At 43.5% G+C, this 23,845-nt stretch overlaps 1 protein-coding gene across 4 annotated transcripts in view; it reads left to right on the forward strand.

Annotated features, from left to right (window-relative positions):
* The first annotated feature begins 3,069 nt into the window (after positions 1–3,069).
* The window catches only part of LOC110531968 (proline-rich transmembrane protein 3), a 47,932-nt gene continuing 27,156 nt past the window's right edge, over positions 3,070–23,845 (forward strand). Inside the window, exon 1 of one of the 4 annotated variants that reach the window (XM_036987866.1) lies at positions 3,070–3,148. The gene's annotated coding sequence lies outside the window, so the exon portion shown is untranslated. The other 3 variants (XM_036987865.1, XM_021615515.2, XM_021615516.2) reach the window with 3 other exon arrangements.

Below are 23,845 nucleotides of genomic sequence, written 5' to 3' on the forward strand. Positions count from 1 at the left end.
TATAGCGTATCGTGTATGTGCTGCGCTGTCACACCCATTGTGTGAACACATGGATTGCATGCTTGAGGGTTTTTTCATATTAAATCACGCATGAAAACACATACTGTACATGGTCACAAGTTTAAGTTTTTATATTAAACATTGACAAACTGAAAAGACAGAAGCACCACACTCAAGTCGGTTGCTTGCAGCAATCATATCCATACAAAAAAATCCTCATTGACTCTCTATCTTCCACACTGTCAAAATAATTGATTGACAAACGGAGACAGAGATGTGCATGCACACATGAACAAACTCTCTTTGTGAAACAACGACAGAGGCAGAAACACACACACACATTCATACAGTATTTGTATTCAATTGCAGAACGTAAGTAGTATGAAGTGATTCTAACCCTTACTATTCTACAGTCTTAAATTCTAACAACCTAAATTGCTTTGTGTGTGTGTGTGTGTGTGTGTGTGTGTGTGTGTGTGTGTGTGTGTGTGTGTGTGTGTGTGTGTGTGTGTGTGTGTGTGTGTGTGTGTGTGTGAGATGAGAGATCTTTTCTACCTGCTCTACTTGACAGAGGATCTGTCTGAGTTGATTTGTTTCCTGTCTCACGGTGCATTTGCATGTTAGTTGTAAAATATGCACACTGATTTGATTACGCTCTGGAAGTGATCCTACCCCACCCCTCTCTCATCAAATCAAATGTATTTATATAGCCCTTCGTACATCAGCTGATAACTCAAAGTGCTGTACAGAAACCCAGCCTAAAACCCCAAACAGCAAGCAATGCAGGTGTAGAAGCACGGTGGCTAGGAAAAACTCCCTAGAAAGGCCAAAACCTAGGAAGAAACCTAGAGAGGAACCAGGCTATGTGGGGTGGCCAGTCCTCTTCTGGCTGTGCCGGGTGGAGATTATAACAGAACATGGCCAAGATGTTCAAATGTTCATAAGTGACCAGCATGGTCCAATAATAATAAGGCAGAACAGTTGAAACTGGAGCAGCAGCATGGCCAGGTGGACTGGGGACAGCAAGGAGTCATCATGTCAGGTAGTCCTGAGGCATGGTCCTAGGGCTCAGGTCCTCCGAGAGAGAGAAAGAAAGAAAGAGAGAAAGAGAGAATTAGAGAGAGCACACTTAAATTCACACAGGACACCGAATAGGACAGGAGAAGTACTCCAGATATAACAAACTGACCCTAGCCCCCCGACACATAAACTACTGCAGCATAAATACTGGAGGCTGAGACAGGAGGGGTCAGGAGACACTGTGGCCCCATCACCTCAAGCATCTCTGTACTAATGTAATGGTCTTAGGGAAAGCCTAGGGTTATTTTAGGTCCTAGGTCTAAGCTCGAGCAAGAGAGAGAGGTATTGTACTGAGACAAAGGCACAAATTCATTATCTGTGACTTCCCTCCAAACCCTGCAGTAGTGTGTATGGGTTGTTGTTTGTTTCCAGTCTATGTGGCAGTGAGACACTGTCTGGCATTGTTGACAGTAGATTCAGGCCTAGTGTCTGTGGTGCAGCAGGACAGATAGTTCAGCCTTGAGGAGTAGAGGAAGGGTGTGGTTCTACTGTTATCACTGTAAAAAAAAACTCCCCTGCACCCTTTCCACCGAATATAATATTGTTGACACAGTGGCCATGGACAGGTGAAATAAAGGGGACCATACTTGCAAACATTAGAACAAATTTAAAGTTAAGTTTAAGGATCAGCCAATTAATGTAATGCCACGTGATAGAATGCTACATGGTTGCTGATCCCATCAGACAACCTGGCACACGTTAGCCCCTATGTTAACCTCACCAGGTGGCAGTGAGTATTTCTTGCAACAAATTCCTTGTCAGCCTATCAAAGATCTTGAACTTTCTCTCCACAAATCATTTGCATTCCTTAAAATAGGTCAATTCTGCCACCAGATGTACATCTTGAATTTTGAGTTTTACATGTATCCCTCTCGTGACCGAGTTGACTTATTTTAAGAAATGCCATTGGTTTGCAGGAAATATTCACTGCTACCCGGTGAGGTCAGCATAGGGCTAATGTGTGCCAGGTTATCTTATGGGACCAGCGTTCTATCACGTGACAGCACGTTGACGATTTTAATTGGCTGATGTTTAACGTTAACCCTGAATTTGAACAACTCCCTAGCCTCTCTCTGAATGACTTGGACATCCTTGGGTGAGTGAAGGAGTGACAGAGAGAGGGAGGAGATGAAGGGGTGGCATGGAGCCAGGGTGCAGGGCTTGGCACAGGGAAACACCAGCAGCCTTGGCTGCCTCGCTCTCCTCCAGAGGCATAGGTTGGGACAGATAGAGGAGAGGAGGAGGGTAGAGTTTCAGCATGAGAACACAATCTGTTCCAATTCCTTTGTCTCTCTTGTCATGCACCATTCTCAACCTGAATCAGTTGGAAGTCAGACATTAGCTCAGTTTTGGTTTCTTTCTACTTACAAACAAGCCTTTCTTCTTGTAGCTGTAACAGTCCAGGTGTCACACTGGCTTTCACATGATTTTTCATGGCTTCCTGACTATTGGCAATGACAGCAACTATTTAATTTACTGCAACAGGTCTTTTAACTGACAGGAAGCATCTGAAAAGCTATATGTTGGCTTCAGAACTATTTTCTCACACCTTTGTCGGTCAATATTATAGATCCACTTATGCGATCATCACACTGCAATGTCTTCCAGTATGCTGATAACATCAAATATTGTCAATGGTGGGTGTAGCTGGTGCATGGAAGTCAGGCGCACGAGACCAGAGATGAGTGAACACGAAGCACTTTACTGAGGCAAATAGTAAGACCAGAACGCAACAGCGTCACCAAAACCAAATGCCCAAAACAAGTAAGGCAGCACACAGTACCACAAACAAAGTACCGTATGCCACAAAACACAGGTATACATCAAACCTGGTGCTAACCAGCCGGAAGCATGCCAACCTCGACAATAAACAATACCCCACACAGACATGGAAGGAACAGAGGGCTAAATACACATAGTAATTATGGGGAGACGTAAACCAGGTGTGCAGGAAAACAAGACAAAACAAATGGAAAATGAAAGGTGGAGTGGCGATGTCTAGAAAACATGTAACGTCGACCGCCGACCGAACAAGGAGAGGGACCGACTTCGGTGGAAGTTGTAACACGTATGTATTAACGGAATTATCATAATGAATAAACTTTAAAAAAGGTTGAACCACAGCAAAAGAAAGACCTGTATGAGTTTATTATTACTTCTGTCAAGAGAGAGACAGAGAAGAAGAAAACAAAGTTAAAAGGTGAAAGCAAAGCTCTGACTAGATTACATGTATATGAGTGGAAAATGTGATGTCAGTTTTTCTCACAAGGAAGGTTGGGAATGCAATTGTAGGCACATTTATTGGTGTGGGCCCTGGTCTCTGTGCTTGAGCTGTGCTATTGTGTAATAGTAATTGCACCGGGCGGTTGGAGGCAATCATGTTGATATGCATGTAAACCGGAGGGGGAGGGAGAAAGAGAGAGGCAGCGAGAGATTGAGCAATCTGAAAAGTGCGTGAATTAGCGCGCTTGCTCCTGCTGGTTTGATTTGTCGTAGAGAGAACTGGCGTTGGGAATCCAAGTCAAAATCAACAGAAGACTTGTTATGCATTTTAGCCTATAGCTTGCTGCTCACCAGAGGTGGAATCGTGAGACAGAGGGCTGTGGATACGTATCCGTACCCGTGGCGACATGCATGCCCGACTCATAATCTGACGCAGAGGACGTAATATCTGAGGACAGGACACAGGAGCGCAGGTACATTGGGAATGATGAAAGGCGAGTTTGAGATACATAAAAACTGTATGAACAGAGGAGAAAATCCGACAGGCCTACTACAGGCAATGAATTATTAATGGGTAATTTAGCCATACACGCGCGCTTAAAGATACCATATTCATATGCCTTTTACATTATAATGAGTTTATTATTTCGGGCTATGTGTGCCACATTTTGTGAATGAATGAAATCGAAATATTTGAGTGGCTGTGGTCATTTTTCTATCGTTGGGAATCTCTGAGCTGTCGGGCACCGTGGGGACAGGCTGCTGCCGACATTCTCTGCTAGTTGGCTGCATCGTCGGTTCTGTAGCCTAGACCAACCTTTCGGGAAAAAACGGGCAAGGACAGACGTTCCTCTCCTCCCAATGATGCGATGATAGGCCACTTGATACTACGCCAGACTATTATCCTCACGACGTCCTACTCATCTTTAAATACTAACAGACCCAGATGCCCAATTTACTATAAGAAAGAGAAGGGGTGAGTTGGACACACAATGATAATATGATTGAGATCTTGAATGTAAATGTGGAATGCACAAATAGCCTGTGTGTGGGTGTGTGGTTTACACGTGCTCCTATGAAACTGAGGTCTGACCTCAAGCTGGTAGCCTGTTGTGTGTTTGTGAGTGTGTTTATGCAACTAGCTCTCACAGTCTCATGTCACAATTATACATTCATCCATGTTTCTTAAACATGACACAAGTGTTTAAGGTTAAGTTTAGGCATTAACTCACAATGGTTAAGGTAAGAGTTAAGGTTTGGGATAGGCTAAAGACTAAAATCTCAAATAGCTGTATTCAATCTGGCAACCTTTTGAATCATAGGCAGAAGCTCATTGTTGTCCCTAGTGGGCGATTTCCACTTCAGCTCCCAATGTCCACAGACATGTGTAACCGGAGTGAAATGGCTAGCTAGTTAGCGAGGTGCGCGCTGATAGCGTTTCAATCGGTGACGTCCCTCGCTCTGAGACCTGAAGTAGTTGTTTCCCTTGCAGGCCGCGGCTTTTGTGGGGCGATGGGTAACGATGCTTCGTGGGTGTCAGTTGTCGATGTGTGCAGAGAGTCCCTGGTTCGAGCCCAGGTAGGGGCGAGGAGAGGGACGGAAGCTATACTGTTACATTGATGCTGTTTACCCGGATCACTGGACAGAATAGTTAACATATCTGACTGACAAAACACACAGCAGACATAGAACATTACTCACAACAAACCCCAAAACCTATACTGAGAGAGCAATAGACAGAACACAGGCAGAACATTGAGAATTGTTACAAAACACTTAAGAACAACAGACAGAATAAGTGTGTAGTCATAAGCGACATAAGCAAGGAAGAATAGTTGAAGAATAGTGCACCTAGGTGCAAAAATTGGTTTTGCATCAACAATTTTTCTCTTGATATGTCAGTGACTCATTTTGGGATTGGCAGACTCCTCAGTATTCCTTCACTATCAGCTGTTTCAATCAGTCAAGAGTCTGCCAATTAGAGTGTGTTTTCTGTGTGTCTCTCTACTCTTTCTGTATTCACATCTAAACCGGTCGTGGTCACAGCAAATGTAGGTTTGGGGGTTCCATGGGTATGATCCTCTGTATACTTCACTCATTAGTGTTGCCAAGGCGACCCACATTTTACCCGTGTGTGTGTGCAAGTGCTTGTGTCTGTGCATTAAAATACCTCCCTGTTCGAGTGAACTGTGGCTCGTCTCAGAAGAGGAGAACATCAGAGAAAGATGTCCACCTCAGACCTAGCTGAATATCTTCCTCATCCAGAGATCACAACGGGACAGCAGGACTCAGATTATTGGTTCTGGAGCCACAATAGCAAGCCTAACTCAGTGGAACAATGAACACCTCTCTAAGGCTTCATCATGTGACTGACTCTTCTGTGTGGTCAAAGTCACATTGGACAGGGTTATAGCCCTAGACAGAGTGGCAGAGGGTCAACAACCTTTAGTGCTGGTTCATGATGGTGTGTTTATATCCGTAATAGAGTGCCTCTTACCACGTCCTTAAATACTTCACATTATGGAGATAACTGTCATGATACTGTAGGTGCACAAATACTGCATGTATCGCCTATTATTGGATCATTCAAACGTTTAATGTATTTATTACTCCACATGTTTTCTCAACATGGTATTGAGACAGAGATAGGGCATTACAGGTAATCAGAGGTGTTGGGAACACTGTGAGTTAGTGTGTGTGTGTGTCGGTGGAGGGAGGGTCTGGTCTGATAGTAACTGGTTTGTTTACATTCCTGCACGATGGTGGAATCTTAGCGGTCAAATTGACCACATACTTTACCCCACCCCACACACACACACACACACACACACACATTTCTCTCACCTCTCCCCTACATGACACGCTAACAGGCCATACATGTATGCAGTAATACTTGAACTGTTCTGTTGGACTGTGGAATCGCTCAGTGTCCCTTCATGACACAGCTCTCTAGTACTATATTTCTGTCCCCTCTCTCTCTATCACTCTCTCACTACACTCTCTGTCTATAACTGTCGTCTAGCTCTATGCCTCTCTCGTACTCCTTTCTTGATTCTCACTTTCTCTCCCACTGTCCACAAGTCTGCTATTATTAGTCTCTTGATCATTATTCCTATCTTTTCTCTTTCTCTCTCCCCATCTCAGTCTCCCACTCTCTCTTTCTCCCACTTGTTTTCTCTTTGTCACTCTCTCTTTCCCACACTCATTCTTTCTCTCTCTATGTCACATTATTTCTGTCAATATCCAGTTCCAGTCTTCCTGTGCCACCTTCACATTCGCAGACTCCCCCATTCCCTCTCTCACACACACACACACACAGACACACACACACGCGCATATGGAGGCCAGTATGTCACCGTTCAGACTAGGGCTTTCTCGGGCGAACTCAGAGATCCCTCTGTCCACAAATAGACTAGTCTCTGTTCCTGAAAATAATCACTAAAACCTATGGACATTTCAGACCCTCACTCTCTGGAGTCTGACAAAAATGTGTACGTGTGTGCAAGAAATATAGAGAAAGAGAGTTTACGTGTGTGTGAATGTCAATCTGGGCAATGTTTGGGTCAAAAATGGCTATGATATGTGGTAATTTCAGTTGAATCTGGAACAGAGATTTCATTCAGAATTGGGGAGGTATTTGGGCTTATTACGATGTACATGGCTTGGTTTTTCAGATTTAAACATTTAGTTTGAGTTTAAGGAATTCATCCTGATTTTTGCCTGTGATTTTTGGAACCCATTCGGTTTTGGAAATAAGAGTTTGCACCTGTTTCTCTATTTGTAGAAGAGATAGCAGTGCTTTCAGAAAGCATTCACACCTCTTGACTTTCACCACATTTTGTTGTGTTGCAGCATGAATTTAAAATAGACTAAATTGAGATTTACATACAATACCCCATAATGTCAAAGTGTAATTATGTTTTTAGAAATGTTTACAAATTAATGAAAAAAATAAGCTGAAATGTGTTTATATTCAACACTTTTGTTATGGCAAGCCTAAGTAAGTTCAGGAGTAAAAATGTGCTTAACAAGTCACATAAGTTGCATGGACTCACTATGTCTGCAATAATAGTTTTTAGCACGATTTTTAAATAACTACCTCATCTCTGTACCTCACACATACAATTATCTGTAAGCTCCCTCAGTTGAGCGTTTTAAGCACAGAAAGACCAGGGAGGTTTTCCAATGGTTCGCAAAGAAGGGCATGATGGGTAAAAAAAATAAACAGACATTGAATATCCCTTTGAGCATGGTGCAATTATTAATTACACTTCGGATGGTGTATCAATACACCCAGTCACTACAAAGATACAGGCGTCCTTCCTAACTCAGTTGCCGGAGAGGAAGGAAACCGCTCAGGTATATCACCATGAGACTTAAAACAGTTACAGAATTTAATGGATGTGATAGGATAAAACTGAGGATGAATCAACAACATTGTAGTTACTCCACAATACTAACCTAATTAACAGAGTGAAAATAAGGAAGCCTGTACAAAATAAAAAATATTCAAAAAAATGTCTTGTTTGCAATAAGACACTAAAGTAAAACTGCAAAAAATGAACTTTATGTCCTGAATACAAAGTGTTATGTTTGGGGCAAATCCAACACAACAAGCATGGTAATTTCGTAGCATGGTGGTGGCTGCATCATGCTATGGGTATTCTAGTCACCGGCAAGGATTAAGGAGTTATGCACAGAGCTATCCACAGGCAAAATCCTAGAGGAAAACCTGGTTCAGTCTGCTTTCAGACACTGGGAGACAAATTAACCTTTCAGCAGTACAGTAACCTAAAGCACAAGGCCAAATATACACTGGAGTTGCTCACCAAGACAACATTAAATGTTCCTGAGTGGCCTAGTTACAATTTTACATTAAATAGGCTTGAAAATCTGTGGCAAGATGTCACACCCTGATCTGTTTCAACTGTCTTTGTGATTGACTCAACTACCCTCCAGGTGTCACCCATCATCCTCATTATCCCCTGTGTATTTATACCTGTGTTCTATGTTTGTCTGTTGCCAGTTCATTTAGTTTTGTCTAGCCTACCAGCGTTTTTCCCTCTGTTCCTGTCTCTTGATTATTCCTGTTTTCTAGTTATCCTGGTTTTGACCTTTTCTGCATGCCCTGATCCTGAGTCTGCAGCAGGTCTGGGACAGGTAGCACGTCCAGTGAACAGGTCAGGGTTCCATAGCCGCAGGCAGAACAGTTGAAACTGGAGCAGCAGCACTGCCAGGTGGACTGGGGACAGCAAGGAGTCATCATGCCAGGTAGTCCTGAGGCATGGTCCTAGGGCTCAGGTCCTCCGAGAGAGAGAGAGAGAGAAAGAAAAGAAAGAAAGAAAGAAAGAAAGAAAGAAAAAAAGAGAGAATTAGAGAGAGCATACTTAAATTCACACAGGACACTGGATAAGACAGGAGAAGTACTCCAGATATAACAGACTGACCCTAGCCCCCCGACACATAAACTACTGCAGCATAAATACTGGAGCCTGAGACAGGAGGAGTCAGGAGACACTGTGGCCCCATCCGATGATACCCCTGGACAGGGCCAAACAGGCAGGATATAACCCCACCCACTTTGCCAAAGCACAGCCCCCACACCACTAGAGGGATATCTTCAACCACCAACTTACCATCCTGAGACAAGGCCGAGTATAGCCCACAAAGATCTCCGGCACGGCACAACCCAAGGGGGGGGCGCCAACCCAGACAGGAAGATCACATCAGTGACTCAACCCACTCCAGTGATGCACCCCTCCTAGGGACGGCATGGAATAGCACCAGTAAGCCAGTGGCTCAGCCCCTGTAATAGGGTTAGAGGCAAAGAATCCCAGTGGAGAGAAGGGAACCGGCCAGGCAGAGACAGCAAGGGCGGCTCGTTGTTCCAGAGCCTTTCCGTTCACCTTTACACTCCTGGGCCAGACTACACTCAATCATATGACCTACTGAAGAGATGAGTCTTCAGTAAAGACTTAAAGGTTGAGACCGAGTCTGCCTCTCTCACATGGGTAGGCAAACCATTCCATAAAAATGGAGCTCTATAGGAGAATGCCCTGCCTCCAGCTGTTTGCTTAGAAATTCTAGGGACAATTAGGAGGCCTGCGTCTTGTGACTGTAGCGTACGTGTAGGTATGTACGGCAGGAGCAAGCCCATGTAATGCTTTGTAGGTTAGCAGTAAAACCTTGAAATCAGCCCTTGACTTAACAGGAAGCCAGTGTAGGGAGGCTAGCACTGGAGTAATATGATCAAATGTTTTGGTTCTAGTCAGGATTCTAGCAACCGTATTTAGCACTAACTGAAGTTTATTTAGTGCTTTATCCGGGTAGCCGGAAGTCTAACCTAGAAGTTACTTCTAGTCTAACCTAGAAGTAACAAGAGCATGGATACATTTTTCTGCATCATTTTTGGACAGAACGTTTCTGATTTTTGCAATGTTACGTAGATGGAAAAAGCTGTCCTTGAAACAGTCTTGATATGTTCATCAAAAGAGAGATCAGGGTCCAGAGTAACGCCGAGGTCCTTCACAGTTTTATTTGATACGACTGTACAACCAAGATTAACTGTCAGATTCAACAGAAGATCTCTTTGTTTCTTGGGACCTAGGACAAGCATCTCTGTTTTGTCCGAGTTTAAAAGCAGAACGTTTGCAGCCATCCACTTCCTTATGTCTGAAACACAGGTTTTTCATGTTCTTCTGTTTTCCACTGTGATCTCAACTCATACCCCTTTATCTATGTTTGACATCCTTCTATTCTGCTTCTGCTTATCTCTATCTTCACAGCCCCTATCTCCCCTCCCACACCATGTTGAAATAACACCACCTGAACAAGGGAACAGTGATTCATTGTAGGTGGATTGGCCGATAGAAGGCTGGGGTCTGAGAAAAACAGATGGTTGAGTGGAAGAAGGAAATTAAACAGCGATACTACTCTGAGGAGGTGGAGATAGAGACATAACTCTTTATTACCCTATCTCTCTCTCTCTCTCTCTCTCTCTATCTATCATGAACTCCAAGATCGCATAGCAGTTCAGACGTCTTTTGTCCTCGTCTTGTCGTGTCCTGTATATATATATATTTACAACTTTTTTCACGTACATTTTATTTTTATTTTCCATCAACTCATCTTCAAAACACTCTCCTGCAACCCGCCTCACCAATTTATATTTATAAAAAAGTATTATTTACCTCAGATCTGTAATCCTCCAAGAAGCTAGCCAGAAACTCCAAGAAGCTAGCCAGGAGCTAGCCCAGAAGCTAATCTAGAAGCTAATCAGAAGCTAGTTAGCTTCTTTACTGGCAAATCGTTAGTATTCAGCTAACCACGGTTTGTGGTCATCAGCTATCCTTTAGCTCGAAAATCTATCGAAAATCTATCGCCAGTTTTGTACGGCGCAGCGCGGCTCGGAACGGAACATACCGGACCAATTTTTCTCTCCATGTCCCTGGATTTCAACTGCTCTCTGGACATTCATACCCGGATCTCACAGCTAGCTAGCTGCTATCCGTGTGACAGTCGGCTTTCGTCGATTCCGGAGCAAACATCAATTATTCCGGTGCTAGCCAGCTCCGTCAATCACTCCTGAGTTCCATCATTCACTCCTGGGCTGCAGTCACCTATCCGGACCCGTTTTACTGCCTACGCGGAGCCCCACCGGGCCTTCACAACTGGACTGCCGACGTTATCTACCTGAAGGAGATCCGGCTGGCTCCTCCGTCGCGACGTTACCTGAACGCCCATCTGCGGCCCGCTAACCGTTAGCTGTCTTACCGGCTGCTATCTGAATAGACAATCGGACAATTTATTTATTTTTATTATTATTATTATGTTTTCTTCTCGGGCCTCTATAACTATATCTATTGTTCTTATTTTTGTTGTTGTTGTGTGATTTGGATTAATCCCCTCTACCACACGGAACCCCACTAATCTACTGACCAAACGCAAGAGGTGGCTAACAACATACCTCCATCCTATGCTAGCTTGCTACCGATGGCCTGGCTAGCTGTCTAAATCGCCGTGACCCTCAACCAACCTCTCCACTCACTGGACCCTTTTGATCACTCGACTAAGCATGCCTCTCCTTAATGTCAATATGTCTTGTCCATTGCTGTTCTGGTTAGTGTTTATTGGCTTATTTCACTGTAGAGCCTCTAGTCCTGTACCTCTATACCTTATCCAACCTATTAGTTCCACCACCCACACATGCAATGACATCTCCTGGTTTCAATGATGTTTCTAGAGACAATATCTCTCTCTTCATCACTCAATACCTATGTTTACCTCCACTGTATTCACATCCTACCTTACCTTTGTCTGTACATTATACCTTGATGCTATTTTATCGCCCCCAGAAACCTCCTTTTACTCTCTGTTCCAGACGTTCTAGACGACCAATTCTTATTGCTTTTAGCCGCACCCTTATTCTACTCCTACTCTGTTCCTCTGGCGATGTAGAGGTGAATCCAGGCCCTGCAGTGCCTAGCTCCACTCCTATTCCCCAGGCGCTCTCTTTTGACGACTTCTGTAACCGTAATAGCCTTGGTTTCATGCATGTTAACATTAGAAGCCTCCTCCCTAAGTTTGTTCTATTCACTGCTTTAGCACACTCTGCCAACCCGGATGTTCTAGCTGTGTCTGAATCCTGGCTTAGGAAGACCACCAAAAATTCACATTTTAATTCCAAACTACAACATTTTCAGACAAGATAGAACTGCCAAAGGGGGCGGTGTTGCAATCTCCTGCAAAGATAGCCTGCAGAGTTCTGTCCTACTATCCAGGTCTGTACCCAAACAATTTGAACTTCTACTTTTAAAAATCCACCTCTCTAAAAACAAGTCTCTCACCATTGCCGCCTGCGGTCAAACGACCTCCTCTCATCACTGTAAAACTCTCCCTGAAACACTTAAGCGAGCAGGCCTTTCTAATCGACCTGGCCGGGGTATCCTGGAAGGATATTGACCTCATCCCGTCAGTAGAGGATGCCTGGATATTTTTTTAAAATGCCTTCCTAACCATCTTAAATAAACATGCCCCATTCAAGAAATTTAGAACCAGGAACAGATATAGCCCTTGGTTCTCCCCAGACCTGACTGCCCTTAACCAACACAAAAAGATCCTATGGCGTTCTGCATTAGCATCGAACAGCCCCCGTGATATGCAGCTGTTCAGGGAAGCTAGAAACCATTATACACAGGCAGTTAGAAAAGCCAAGGCTAGCTTTTTCAAGCAGAAATTTGCTTCTTGCAACACTAACTCAAAAAAGTTCTGGGACACTGTAAAGTCCATGGAGAATAAGAACACCTCCTCCCAGCTGCCCACTGCACTGAAGATAGGAAACACTGTCACAACTGATAAATCCACCATAATTGAAAATTTCAATAAGCATTTTTCTACTGCTGGCCATGCTTTCCACCTGGCTACTCCTACCCCTGTCAACAGCACTGCACCCCCAACAGCAACTCGCCCAAGCCTTCCCCATTTCTCCTTCTCCCAAATCCATTCAGCTGATGTTCTGAAAGAGCTGCAAAATCTGGACCCCTACAAATCAGCCGGGCTAGACAATCTGGACCCTTTCTTTCTAAAATTATCTGCCGAAATTGTTGCCACCCCTATTACTAGCCTGTTCAACCTCTCTTTCGTGTCGTCTGAGATTCCCAAAGATTGGAAAGCAGCTGCGGTCATCCCCCTCTTCAAAGGGGGGGACACTCTTGACCCAAACTGCTACAGACCTATATCTATCCTACCATGCCTTTCTAAGGTCTTCGAAAGCCAAGTCAACAAACAGATTACCGACCATTTCGAATCTCACCATACCTTCTCTGCTATGCAATCTGGTTTCAGAGCTGGTCATGGGTGCACTTCAGCCACGCTCAAGGTCCTAAACGATATCTTAACCGCCATCGATAAGAAACATTACTGTGCAGCCGCATTCATTGATCTGGCCAAGGCTTTCGACTCTGTCAATCACCACATCCTCATCGGCAGACTCAACAGCCTTGGTTTCTCAAATGATTGCCTCGCCTGGTTCACCAACTACTTCTCTGATAGAGTTCAGTGTGTCAAATCGGAGGGTCTGTTGTCCGGACCTCTGGCAGTCTCTATGGGGGTGCCACAGGGTTCAATTCTTGGACCGACTCTCTTCTCTGTATACATCAATGAGGTCGCTCTTGCTGCTGGTGAGTCTCTGATCCACCTCTACGCAGACGACACCATTCTGTATACTTCCGGCCCTTCTTTGGACACTGTGTTAACAACCCTCCAGGCAAGCTTCAATGCCATACAACTCTCCTTCCGTGGCCTGCTCTTAAATACAAGTAAAACTAAATGCATGCTCTTCAACCGAATGCTACCTGCACCTACCCGCCTGTCCAACATCACTACTCTGGACGGCTCTGACTTAGAATACGTGGACAACTACAAATACTTAGGTGTCTGGTTAGACTGTAAACTCTCCTTCCAGACCCATATCAAACATCTCCAATCCAAAGTTAAATCTAGAATTGGCTTCCTATTTCGCAACAAAGCATCCTTCACTCATGCTGCCAAACATACCCTTGTAAAACTGACCATCCTACCAATACTCGACTTTGGCGATGTCATTTACAAAATAGCCTCCAATACCCTACTCAACAAATTGGATGCAGTCTATCACAGTGCAATCCGTTTTGTCACCAAAGCCCCATATACGACCCACCATTGCGACCTGTACGCTCTCGTTGGCTGGCCCTCGCTTCATACTCGTCGCCAAACCCACTGGCTCCATGTCATCTACAAGACCCTGCTAGGTAAAGTCCCCCCTTATCTCAGCTCGCTGGTCACCATAGCATCTCCCACCTGTAGCACACGCTCCAGCAGGTATATCTCTCTAGTCACCCCCAAAACCAATTCTTTCTTTGGCCGCCTCTCTTTCCAGTTCTCTGCTGCCAATGACTGGAACGAACTACAAAAATCTCTGAAACTGGAAACACTTATCTCCCTCACTAGCTTTAAGCACCAACTGTCAGAGCAGCTCACAGATTACTGCACCTGTACATAGCCCACCTATAATTTAGCCCAAAAAACTACCTCTTTCCCAACTGTATTTAATTTATTTATTTATTTTGCTCCTTTGCACCCCATTATTTTTATTTCTACTTTGCACATTCTTCCATTGCAAAACTACCATTCCAGTGTTTTACTTGCTATATTGTATTTACCTTGCCACCATGGCCTTTTTTGCCTTTACCTCCCTTCTCACCTCATTTGCTCACATTGTATATAGACTTGTTTATACTGTATTATTGACTGTATTTTTGTTTTACTCCATGTGTAACTCTGTGTCGTTGTATCTGTCGAACTGCTTTGCTTTATCTTGGCCAGGTCGCAATTGTAAATGAGAACTTGTTCTCAACTTGCCTACCTGGTTAAATACAGGTAAAATAAAAAAATAAAATAAAATCTCTCTCTCTGTGTGTGTTTCTCTTTTTCTGTGTTTCTCTCTTTCATTATACCTCGCTAAAGGCGTCAGCAGGCTTCAGTAGGCTTCAGTTTGCTTGGCACCTAGCCGAACCCGGCTAGGTGAACCGAACGAGTGTTCTCTCATACTCCCTTAAAAGACCTTCGCTTGAAAAACTTGAAAAAACACCAAATAGTAGCCAGAATACACTTCCTCAAAATGTTACTCAATAAATGTTTTTACGTTTTTGCCGAGGAGATCTTAGTGGCGCACTTTTACATCTAACTGATATATTTGGTGCAGTATTTCCAAAGTCATTTTTTTTTTGTTGTTGCATGAAAACACAACAATTGTTGACCAATCACTGAGGAAGGGGAGTAGACTTTGGCTACCGACTTCGGCTTGCCTCAAGAAAATGTTTGTGTATACGAACAGCTGAAAAAAAAACCTGCTGAAGACCAAAACAAACAAAAATGTCTCAAAATGTTGTCATAATATGTGCACTATCTATTCCGAACTGTATCGGATGGGAAGCATGCGGACGCCTTAAAACCATCAATTTCGGAAGTGGAACATCACACATTATTGACAAGATCTCCGTTCAGATTTACAATTCCACATATGTATGAACACTGGCTCACATATGTTCACTCTCTTCCATGATGGTGCACACAACTGCACACACACGCGCATGCGCGCGCACACACGGCATCCTTAAACATACTTACTCACATGTGTCACTCCCATAACCACTTCACGCATGTGTTGTTCATGAGCAGTTGAACAGAGGATAGTATTAGTAATCGAGGTATAGAGAGAAAGTGTAGAAAGAGGCTGGGAGAAATAGAATAAGATAGTCCACATATACAGTTGAAGTCAGAAGTTTACATACACTTAGGTTGGAGTCATTAAAACTCATTTTTCAACCAATCCACAATTTTCTTGTTAAGAAACTATAGTTTTGGCAAGTCGGTTAGGACATATACTTTGTGCATGACACAAGTAATTGTTCCAACAATTGTTTAAAGACAGATTATTTCACTTATAATTCACTGTATCACAATTCCAGTGGGTCAGAATTGTACATGCACTAAGTTAACTGTGCCTTTAAACAGCTTGGAAAATTACAGAAAATGAGGCCATGGCTTTAGAAGCTTCTGATAAACGCCTGAAGGTACCACTTTCATCTGTACAAACAATAGTACGCAAGTATGAACACCATGGGACAACGCAGCCGTCATACCGCACAGGAAGGAGACGTATTCTGTCTAGTAGAGATGAACGTACTTTGGTGCAAAAAGTGCAAATCAATCCCAGAACAACAGAAAAGGACATTGTGAAGATGCTGGAAGAAACAGGTACAAAATTATCTATATCCACATTAAAACAAGTCCTATACCGACATAACCTGAAAGGCCGCTGAGCAAGGAAGAAGCCACTGTTCCAAAACCGCCATAAAAAAAAGCCAGACTACGATTTACAACTGCCCATGGGTACAAATATCTTACCTTTTGGAGAAATGTCCTGTGGTCTGATGAAACAAAAATAGAACTGTTTGGCCATAATGACCATCGTTATGTTTGGAGGAAAAAGGGGAGGCTTGCAAGCCGAAGAACACCATCCCAACTGTGAAGCACGGGGGTGCTTTGCTGCAGGAGGGACTGGTGCACTTCACAAAATAGATGGCATCATGAGAAAGGACAATTATGTGGACATATTGAAGCAACATCTCAAGACATCTCAAGACATCAGATCAAGTTAAAGCTTGGTCGCAAATGGGTCTTCCAAATGGACAATGACCCCACGCATACTTCCAAAGTTGTGGCAAAATGGCTTAAGGACAACAAAGTCAAGGTATTGGAGTGGCCATCTCAAAGCCCTGACCTCAACCCTATAGAAAATATGTGGGCAGAACTGAAAAAGCGTGTGCGAGCAAGGAAGCCTACAAACCTGACTCAGTTACACCAACTCTGTCAGGAGGAATGGGCCAAAATTCACCCAACTTAATGTGTGAAGCCTTTGGAAGGCTACCCGAAACATTTGACCCAAGTTAAACAATTTAAAGGCAATGACACCAAGTACTAATTAAGTGTATGTTAACTTGTGACCCACTGGGATTGTGATTAAATAAATAAAAGCTGAAATAAATAATTCCCTCTACTATTATTCTGACGTTTCACATTCTTAAAATAAAGTGGTGATTCTAACTGACCTAAGACAGGGAATTTTTACTAGGATTAAATGTCAGGAATTGTGAAAAACTGAATATAATGTATTTGGCTACGGTGCATGTAAACTTCCAACTTCAACTGTACTAGAGAGAAAATAGGTATTGTGTCAGAGGCTGAGAGAAAGAGACATACAAGGAGCCAATAAGATATATAAAGGGATACAAATAGAGAGACACAGTAGTGCCCATCTGTATTGGAGGAGTGAAACCAATTTTGCTCCTTTACTCCGGTCATTATGCAGGCTTTTTGCATTATTCAATTTAAATTGCAGGCTAAGGTCCTGTCTGTGTGTGTGTGAGATTGTGTGTGTGTACACATTTCATTGTTTGTTTGTGTGTCATGACTCACTGTAACTATACACCACACCCCTCTGCTTAAGCCTCTGGAAGAATTCAGTGACCTGCCCTCTGAGTCAGCACAGCAGAACAGCTATAAACACCACTCTATATAGGTACACACACAAGTTTCACATTTTTATTGTCAGTGAAATGCCTTTATTGCTTCCAATGCAGTACTACTATAACAATTTTATTAAAAAGTCAACTAGAACAAAACACACGAGAAATAGAAATAAGAAGAACGCGAGAAAGTAAGCTCGGGTCACAGGGTCACATCACTGGGTCGCTCCTTTTTTCAGTTCGCCACAGCTAGCGACTGGAACGAGCTGCAACAAACAATCACTTAATTCAAACACTCAATCATGGACACTCTTACTGACAGTTGTGGCTGTTTTGTGTAATGTATTGCTGTGTCTACCTTCATGCCCTTTGTGCTGTTGTCTGTGCCCAATAATGTTTGTACCATGTTTTGTGCTGCTACCATGTTGTTGTGTTACTACCATGTTGTGTTGCTACCATGCTGTGTTGTCATGTACTGCTGCCTTGCTATGTTGTTTTCTTAGGTCTCTCTTTATGTAGTGTTGTGTTGTCTCTCTTGTCATGATGTGTGTTTTGTCCTATATTTATATTTTCTTTATTTTTAATCCTCCGTCCCCGCAGGAGGCCTTTTGCCTTTTGGTAGGCCGTCATTGTAACTAAGAATTTGTGCTTAACTGACTTTCCTAGTTAAATAAAGGTTAAATAATAAATAAATAAATAAAGTTCCAGGGTCAGTGCCAATACCATATTTACAATGTGCAGGGATACTGGAGTGGTAGGGTTAGATATGTAAGGTGACTACGCATCAGAATATATGATAAACAGAGTAGCATCAGTATGTATGATGATTGTATGTGACTGTGTGTGCATGTATGTAGAGTCAGTATGAATGTGTGTGTGTGTTATGTCTGTGAGAGCAAATGTGTGTGTATGTGTGCATAGAGACAGTACAAAAATTCAATAGAAGGGTCATTGCAGATAGTCCGTGTAGCCGTTTTGTTAGCTATTTAGCAGTCTTTTGGCTTGGGGGTAGAAGCTGTTCGTTCAGGAGCCTGTTGGTGGGAGACTTGATGCTCCAGTACCATTGCCGTTTGGAAGCAGAGAGAACAGCTTGGGTGGCTGGGGTCTAACAATTGTGACCGACTGTCTTGATTCGGTCTTATGTAGCAAAATCAGATTTTTTATTTTTTTACATCGGATAAAGCAGAGACACAGAGCTACAAAATGGTACATCATACACTGTATTTGAGGAACATAGTTTTGCTTTGAAAGTTGATAAACTTGTAAACTCACTTTTGGGAAAATAGCCTTTGAATGTTTTGGTAGTACTACTGGAGAGCCCTTCTTTGTCTACACCCATTCAGCATCGTTCACACCATCTTAAGCTTTAGCCCAACCCATCTCTTTAAGGATTAATCCGAGTGTTCTGTACTAACAACAGGGGTCAAGCACCTAAGCTAACGTGCTAGCTACCTCCAGACACAACTGAGAGAACAGTTTTTTTATTTATTTAACCAGGCAAGTCAGTTAAGAACAAATTCTTATTTTCAATGACGGCCTGGGAACAGTGGGTTAACTGCCTGTTCAGGGGCAGAACGACAGATTTGTACCTTGTCAGCTCGGGGGTTTGAACTCGCAACCTTCCGGTTACTAGTCCAACGCTCTAACCACTAGGCTACCCTGCCGCCCTGCCGCACTGAACATTCTCGCCCTAGCAGAGCTGGTTAGGCTGTTATGTTATCCAGAGCGTTGGTGACTGCAACTGTGCTGTCAGATTGTCTGTTCGTAAATTCAGAGCGTTTCGCTCTGAGTGTTCAGAGCGCACACTGGACAGTATGGCCGATGAGTAGGGTTGATCAGAACGTCCTGACCGCACAATGGCAGTCAAGCACCCAAGCTAACTGGCTAACACTGGATAGGTTCCTAGTTATTTCCAGACACAAATGAGAAAACACCCCACTCTTAACAGTTTACTCGCACTAGCAGAGCTGGTTAGGTTGTTTAATGTTATCCCAAGCATTTGTGAATGTAACTGTGCTGCTGGTAACAATTGAATGCCATTTTTTGCATACATTCACTGACACTGGCTATATTGAACAGGTGTTGAGCGTTTGTAAATTCATCAGTTATTCTGCACTCCGGCACACTCAGGCGAGAGTGCTCTGAAATCGGAGTTGATGGCCAGACTGAATTTACAAATGCACCCGAAATGGATACTTGCACAGTCTTTTGTTAAGACATGTAGCTTGCTAGCTAGGTAAACAATGATCCATAATCCCAATTTATGATGTTACTACCCTGCATGATTCTGCAGGTAGCTAACCAACCAGCTTCAATGTTAGCTAGCTAACATTAGGCTATAGCTAGCCAAGCAAATTGCTCTGAGATATAAATAATAAGATCATACACGTAACATTAGCTAGCTAGCTAACAGTACTTTAACTTGAAATAAACCATTTTCTGTCAAAATTAGAAACTTGTAATATCTGAAAATGTAGCTAGCTAGACTATCTTACCTGACACGTCTCCTGCCAGATGCCATGGTTACCCTTAGTTTGAAGATGTCATCCGGTGACAGGTGTCTCAGTCCTCCAGAAAGTGGAGAGCAACACTTATGCAGTTTTACTACACAATACATTTTTAAAAAGCCGCGTTACACAGGACTACCTAGACAAACTGAGCAGATCAAAAAGACAGAAGCGTGCTATATGGCAGACCAATCCAAACTCATCTCTCAGCATGTCCAGCCCACTCCTTATCTCAGCCAATCATGGCTAGCGGGAAGGTTGCTGACTTTTTCTGTGGCTAAACCAACTAGGCTCGTAATTTTTAACAATTTTATTTGTATTTATAGATGGCTTACAAGTTTGTTATTAAGGCACATGAAAGTTCAGATGTTCAAGAAGGAATTTCTGCCAAAAAACACATTTTGATAAAAAAAATGTTTTGCATTAGAACGGCTCTCCTGTAAAGTAGTGACCCACGATATACGCCTTGTTTCCTGAAACTGGTCACAAATGGTTACTTGCATAGTAGCAATATCAAAAATAGATAGTGTCAATATAAAGAAAAAAAGAACAAGTGTCGATGCCAGTAGAAAGAACAAAATAATATACAGTCTGTACAAGAACAATATCAATAACGATATCAGTGATAGATTGTCAGGACTTCTAGGAGTAGTGGGTGCGGATTCAGGCGCAGAGAGCAGAGGGTTTAGGACAATCGTATTTATTCCGGTACAGAAACGGTCACGCCAAAAACAGGACCCAAAAAGTCTGGAGAAAATAAGAACAATGCACATCCACAAAAACGAACAGAGGAACAAGAGCAGGCGGGCATAACCGGCTTAAATAGTCCTAACCAAAACCCAAACAAGAAACAGGTGTAACCAATAAGACAAAACTAACAGAAAAGGAAAAGGGGATCGGTGGCAGCTAGTAGACCGGTGACGACGACCGCCGAGTGCCGCCCGAACAGGGAGAGGAGCCACCTTCGGTGGGAGTTGTAACATAGATGAGCTATTTATATGCATACAATCGGGGGTAAAGTGGCTGAGCAGCTGGATAAAAAAATAAATAGTAGCAACAACGTATGGCGTGTGTGTTATGAGAGAGTCATGTGAATAGAGTGTGGCGAAATCTGCACAGAGCCTTCACCGTGCACTGCCACTTTAAGAGCGCATGAGCAGTAAGGAAGAAGAATATAAAGAGAGCTCGTTCAGCTCTTTGGGGAGGGGCTCTTTGGTGGCGCGACAGTTTGATTGTGTGTGCTGTGCTGCAGAAGTTTTGTTTGTGTTCAGCGTGTGTAGTTTATAGAGTATTTAACTCAATCATTGGTGTAATCGCTCTAGGTCGTGGTTGTTTTAGTTTGGAACCACGCCCGTTATGGATCGCATGGATTAGTAGCAACATTGTTGCGAAGCTTTAACATACAAACCAACAAACCATCGGACAGTCAGACAGTACACCTGCACGCCTGAAGACCACAGCTAAGATCTCTCTTGTTCTCTTTTTCTCTTCCCTCTATCGTTCCAGTGCTTTACCCTGAAACAGACTCTCTATTTTTCCAATGCACTTCCTATTGAAGTTCATTAGAGCTGGACTATTATTGCCCTGCCAGAAGTATTTGGACATTTTAGTTAAAAGGGAGGTTGCTTGCAAGTTGGGTATTGTTATGTAAACTGTATTGAGATGTACTAATGACATGTGGCCGAGAAGACTGGACATTTTTAAGGCCTTTGTTGTGTCGATGAACACCCCCCCCACATTCATACCCTCTGCACTCATCCACTAGACAATAATACAGATTATTGCAAATCCTATGTTGATGACTGGGTTCATTATTGTATGAAGTTGCTGTTGAATTGCTCTGCCAGTATTAGTATTATTGTATGAGGTATTCTTGTTGGGGTTACCCCTGTGCTGTGATGTGGGTTTTATATGGTGGGTATTCTCTTTTCTCTCCACTGGCTATCTGGTAAACAGGCTACACTCTAGGCAGTCTCTTCTGCTGATGTGTGTGGGTCTGGTAGTGGTTCTCTCTATTCTACTCTTTTCCTTTCGGCATGGTTAATACCTGCCTGGCGCCCGAACAAAAGCTTTCTTTACCCTCTCTAATAAATACCGCTACAGAATTGGCGCCCGAACAGGGACTTGAAGAGAAACACCCATGACACCATCCACACAAGGTTGAATCATGTCTTTTGTTGGAACCCCATACTGTGTCAATGTGGACACACCTGATGGTAATCATGTTCGGGATTCTTTCATTCAGGAAGGACTTAATGAACTAATGGAGTTGGATAGCACTGACCCTAATCCCCAGGTTTCTGGCTCACCTATAACATCTCCACCATTACCCTCTCCTCAAACCCTTCCGGTTACCCTGTCTAGAGAGACTGGGAGAGGTGTCTCTGTGATCCCTGGACAACTGGAACATCAATGGACACACACCAATCATAGTTTGACAATGCAGGAGAATGCCATTCGCAAACTCAGTGAATGTGTGGAGGCTCATCAGACAGATGTGCAGAGGAGGTTGGATTACCTTCCCTGTCAAATGGAGGAAAACCAACAACAAATTGTTCAGAGACAGAAATATTTACAAGATTCTCTGAAGCAGGATATTCAAGGAACTGCACCGGTTCAAAACACAAATGGAAACTAACCATCATTTAGTCATACTCTTTCTTGAGGACGAACAAAAACAGAGAGCAGAGGAGTCAGCCTCTGTTGTGAAGGGAGTGTGTTCTTATCTGAAGGAAGTTATGGAGGACATGAAGAACTCTCTCACAGGGGAACTACGATTTTTGATTGAACAGACTCAAAAGGACACCGTTAATGAGATGGAAAAAGCACAGAAGGCCACAGACCTTCAACTGGAAGGGCTGCACCAGGAGGTAATGCAGTGCTTTTCCCTTCTGGACAAATCTTCTGCACCGCCCTCAGGTTTTACCTCTGCCACTGGCTTGGCCAGTAAGGTAATAGGAACAGGTAGTACTACAAAAACCCCTCTGAAGATACTGTTAAACAACAGAACTCCCGCTGCCACTGTCATGCCTCCTCTAGAGCGCTCCCTCCCTATCAAACTACTTTTCCCCACTTTTGGCAGCCCAGAAGATGATGTTGATCCACTGTTTTTCTTATCTAAGTGTAATGATTTTCTTTCTATCCGGCCCCTTACTGACTTGGAGGTTCTGGCCACCCTCCGCAGTGTTCTCCATGGTACAGCAAGAGACTGGTGGGAGATCTCCCAGGTTGACACATGTTCACGGGCTGAGTTTCAAAAAATATTCCTCTTAGCCTTCCTCTCAGAGGACTATGGGGATGAACTGGCGGAACGTGTTCGTAACAGAGTCCAGGGTGAAGCAGAGCCAATACGGGACTTTGCCTTCTCCTATCGAGTTCTATGTAGAAGATGGAAGGCTGACATTACTGAGCAGGAGATGGTCAAACTCCTTCTTAAGAACATGGTTCCCCGCCTTGCTAGTCAACTTCGAGAACGTGTGCAAAATGTGAATGATCTGGTGCGGCTTGGGACTCAGTTTGAGAAGGACTGGAAGCGCCACCTCCAAACTAAAAACCCGGTTCCCTCATCCCAGTATACCAATAACTCTCCTGGGGCTAAACCGTCTCAGATATTTGTACCCAAGATCCAGGACAAAAGTCCAGTTATGTGTTGGAGGTGTAAAGTCCAACATCCTCCAGATTCTTGCCCGCTCTATGTCCAGCGTCAGGATTCAGGAAAAGGTCGGAAAGGACCGAAGACTGAAAGTCTAGACAGGCGTGGTGGCTTGCATACAGCCTTAATGCCCACCATGAAGCCTTTAGACAGCACAGCTAGCGGTCTTATTCCTATTCCGCAACAACTATTGGTTCCTCTGACTGTTAGGAACTGGAGAGGGAAGGCCATAATCGACACAGGGGCATCTTACACCCTGATGCAAGAGGCCCTGTGGCAGAACATGGCATTACCTCATGAGGAGCTACGAACATGGG

This window comes from Oncorhynchus mykiss, chromosome 9 (genome assembly GCF_013265735.2).
Source record: "Oncorhynchus mykiss isolate Arlee chromosome 9, USDA_OmykA_1.1, whole genome shotgun sequence".
Lineage (NCBI taxonomy): Eukaryota > Metazoa > Chordata > Actinopteri > Salmoniformes > Salmonidae > Oncorhynchus > Oncorhynchus mykiss.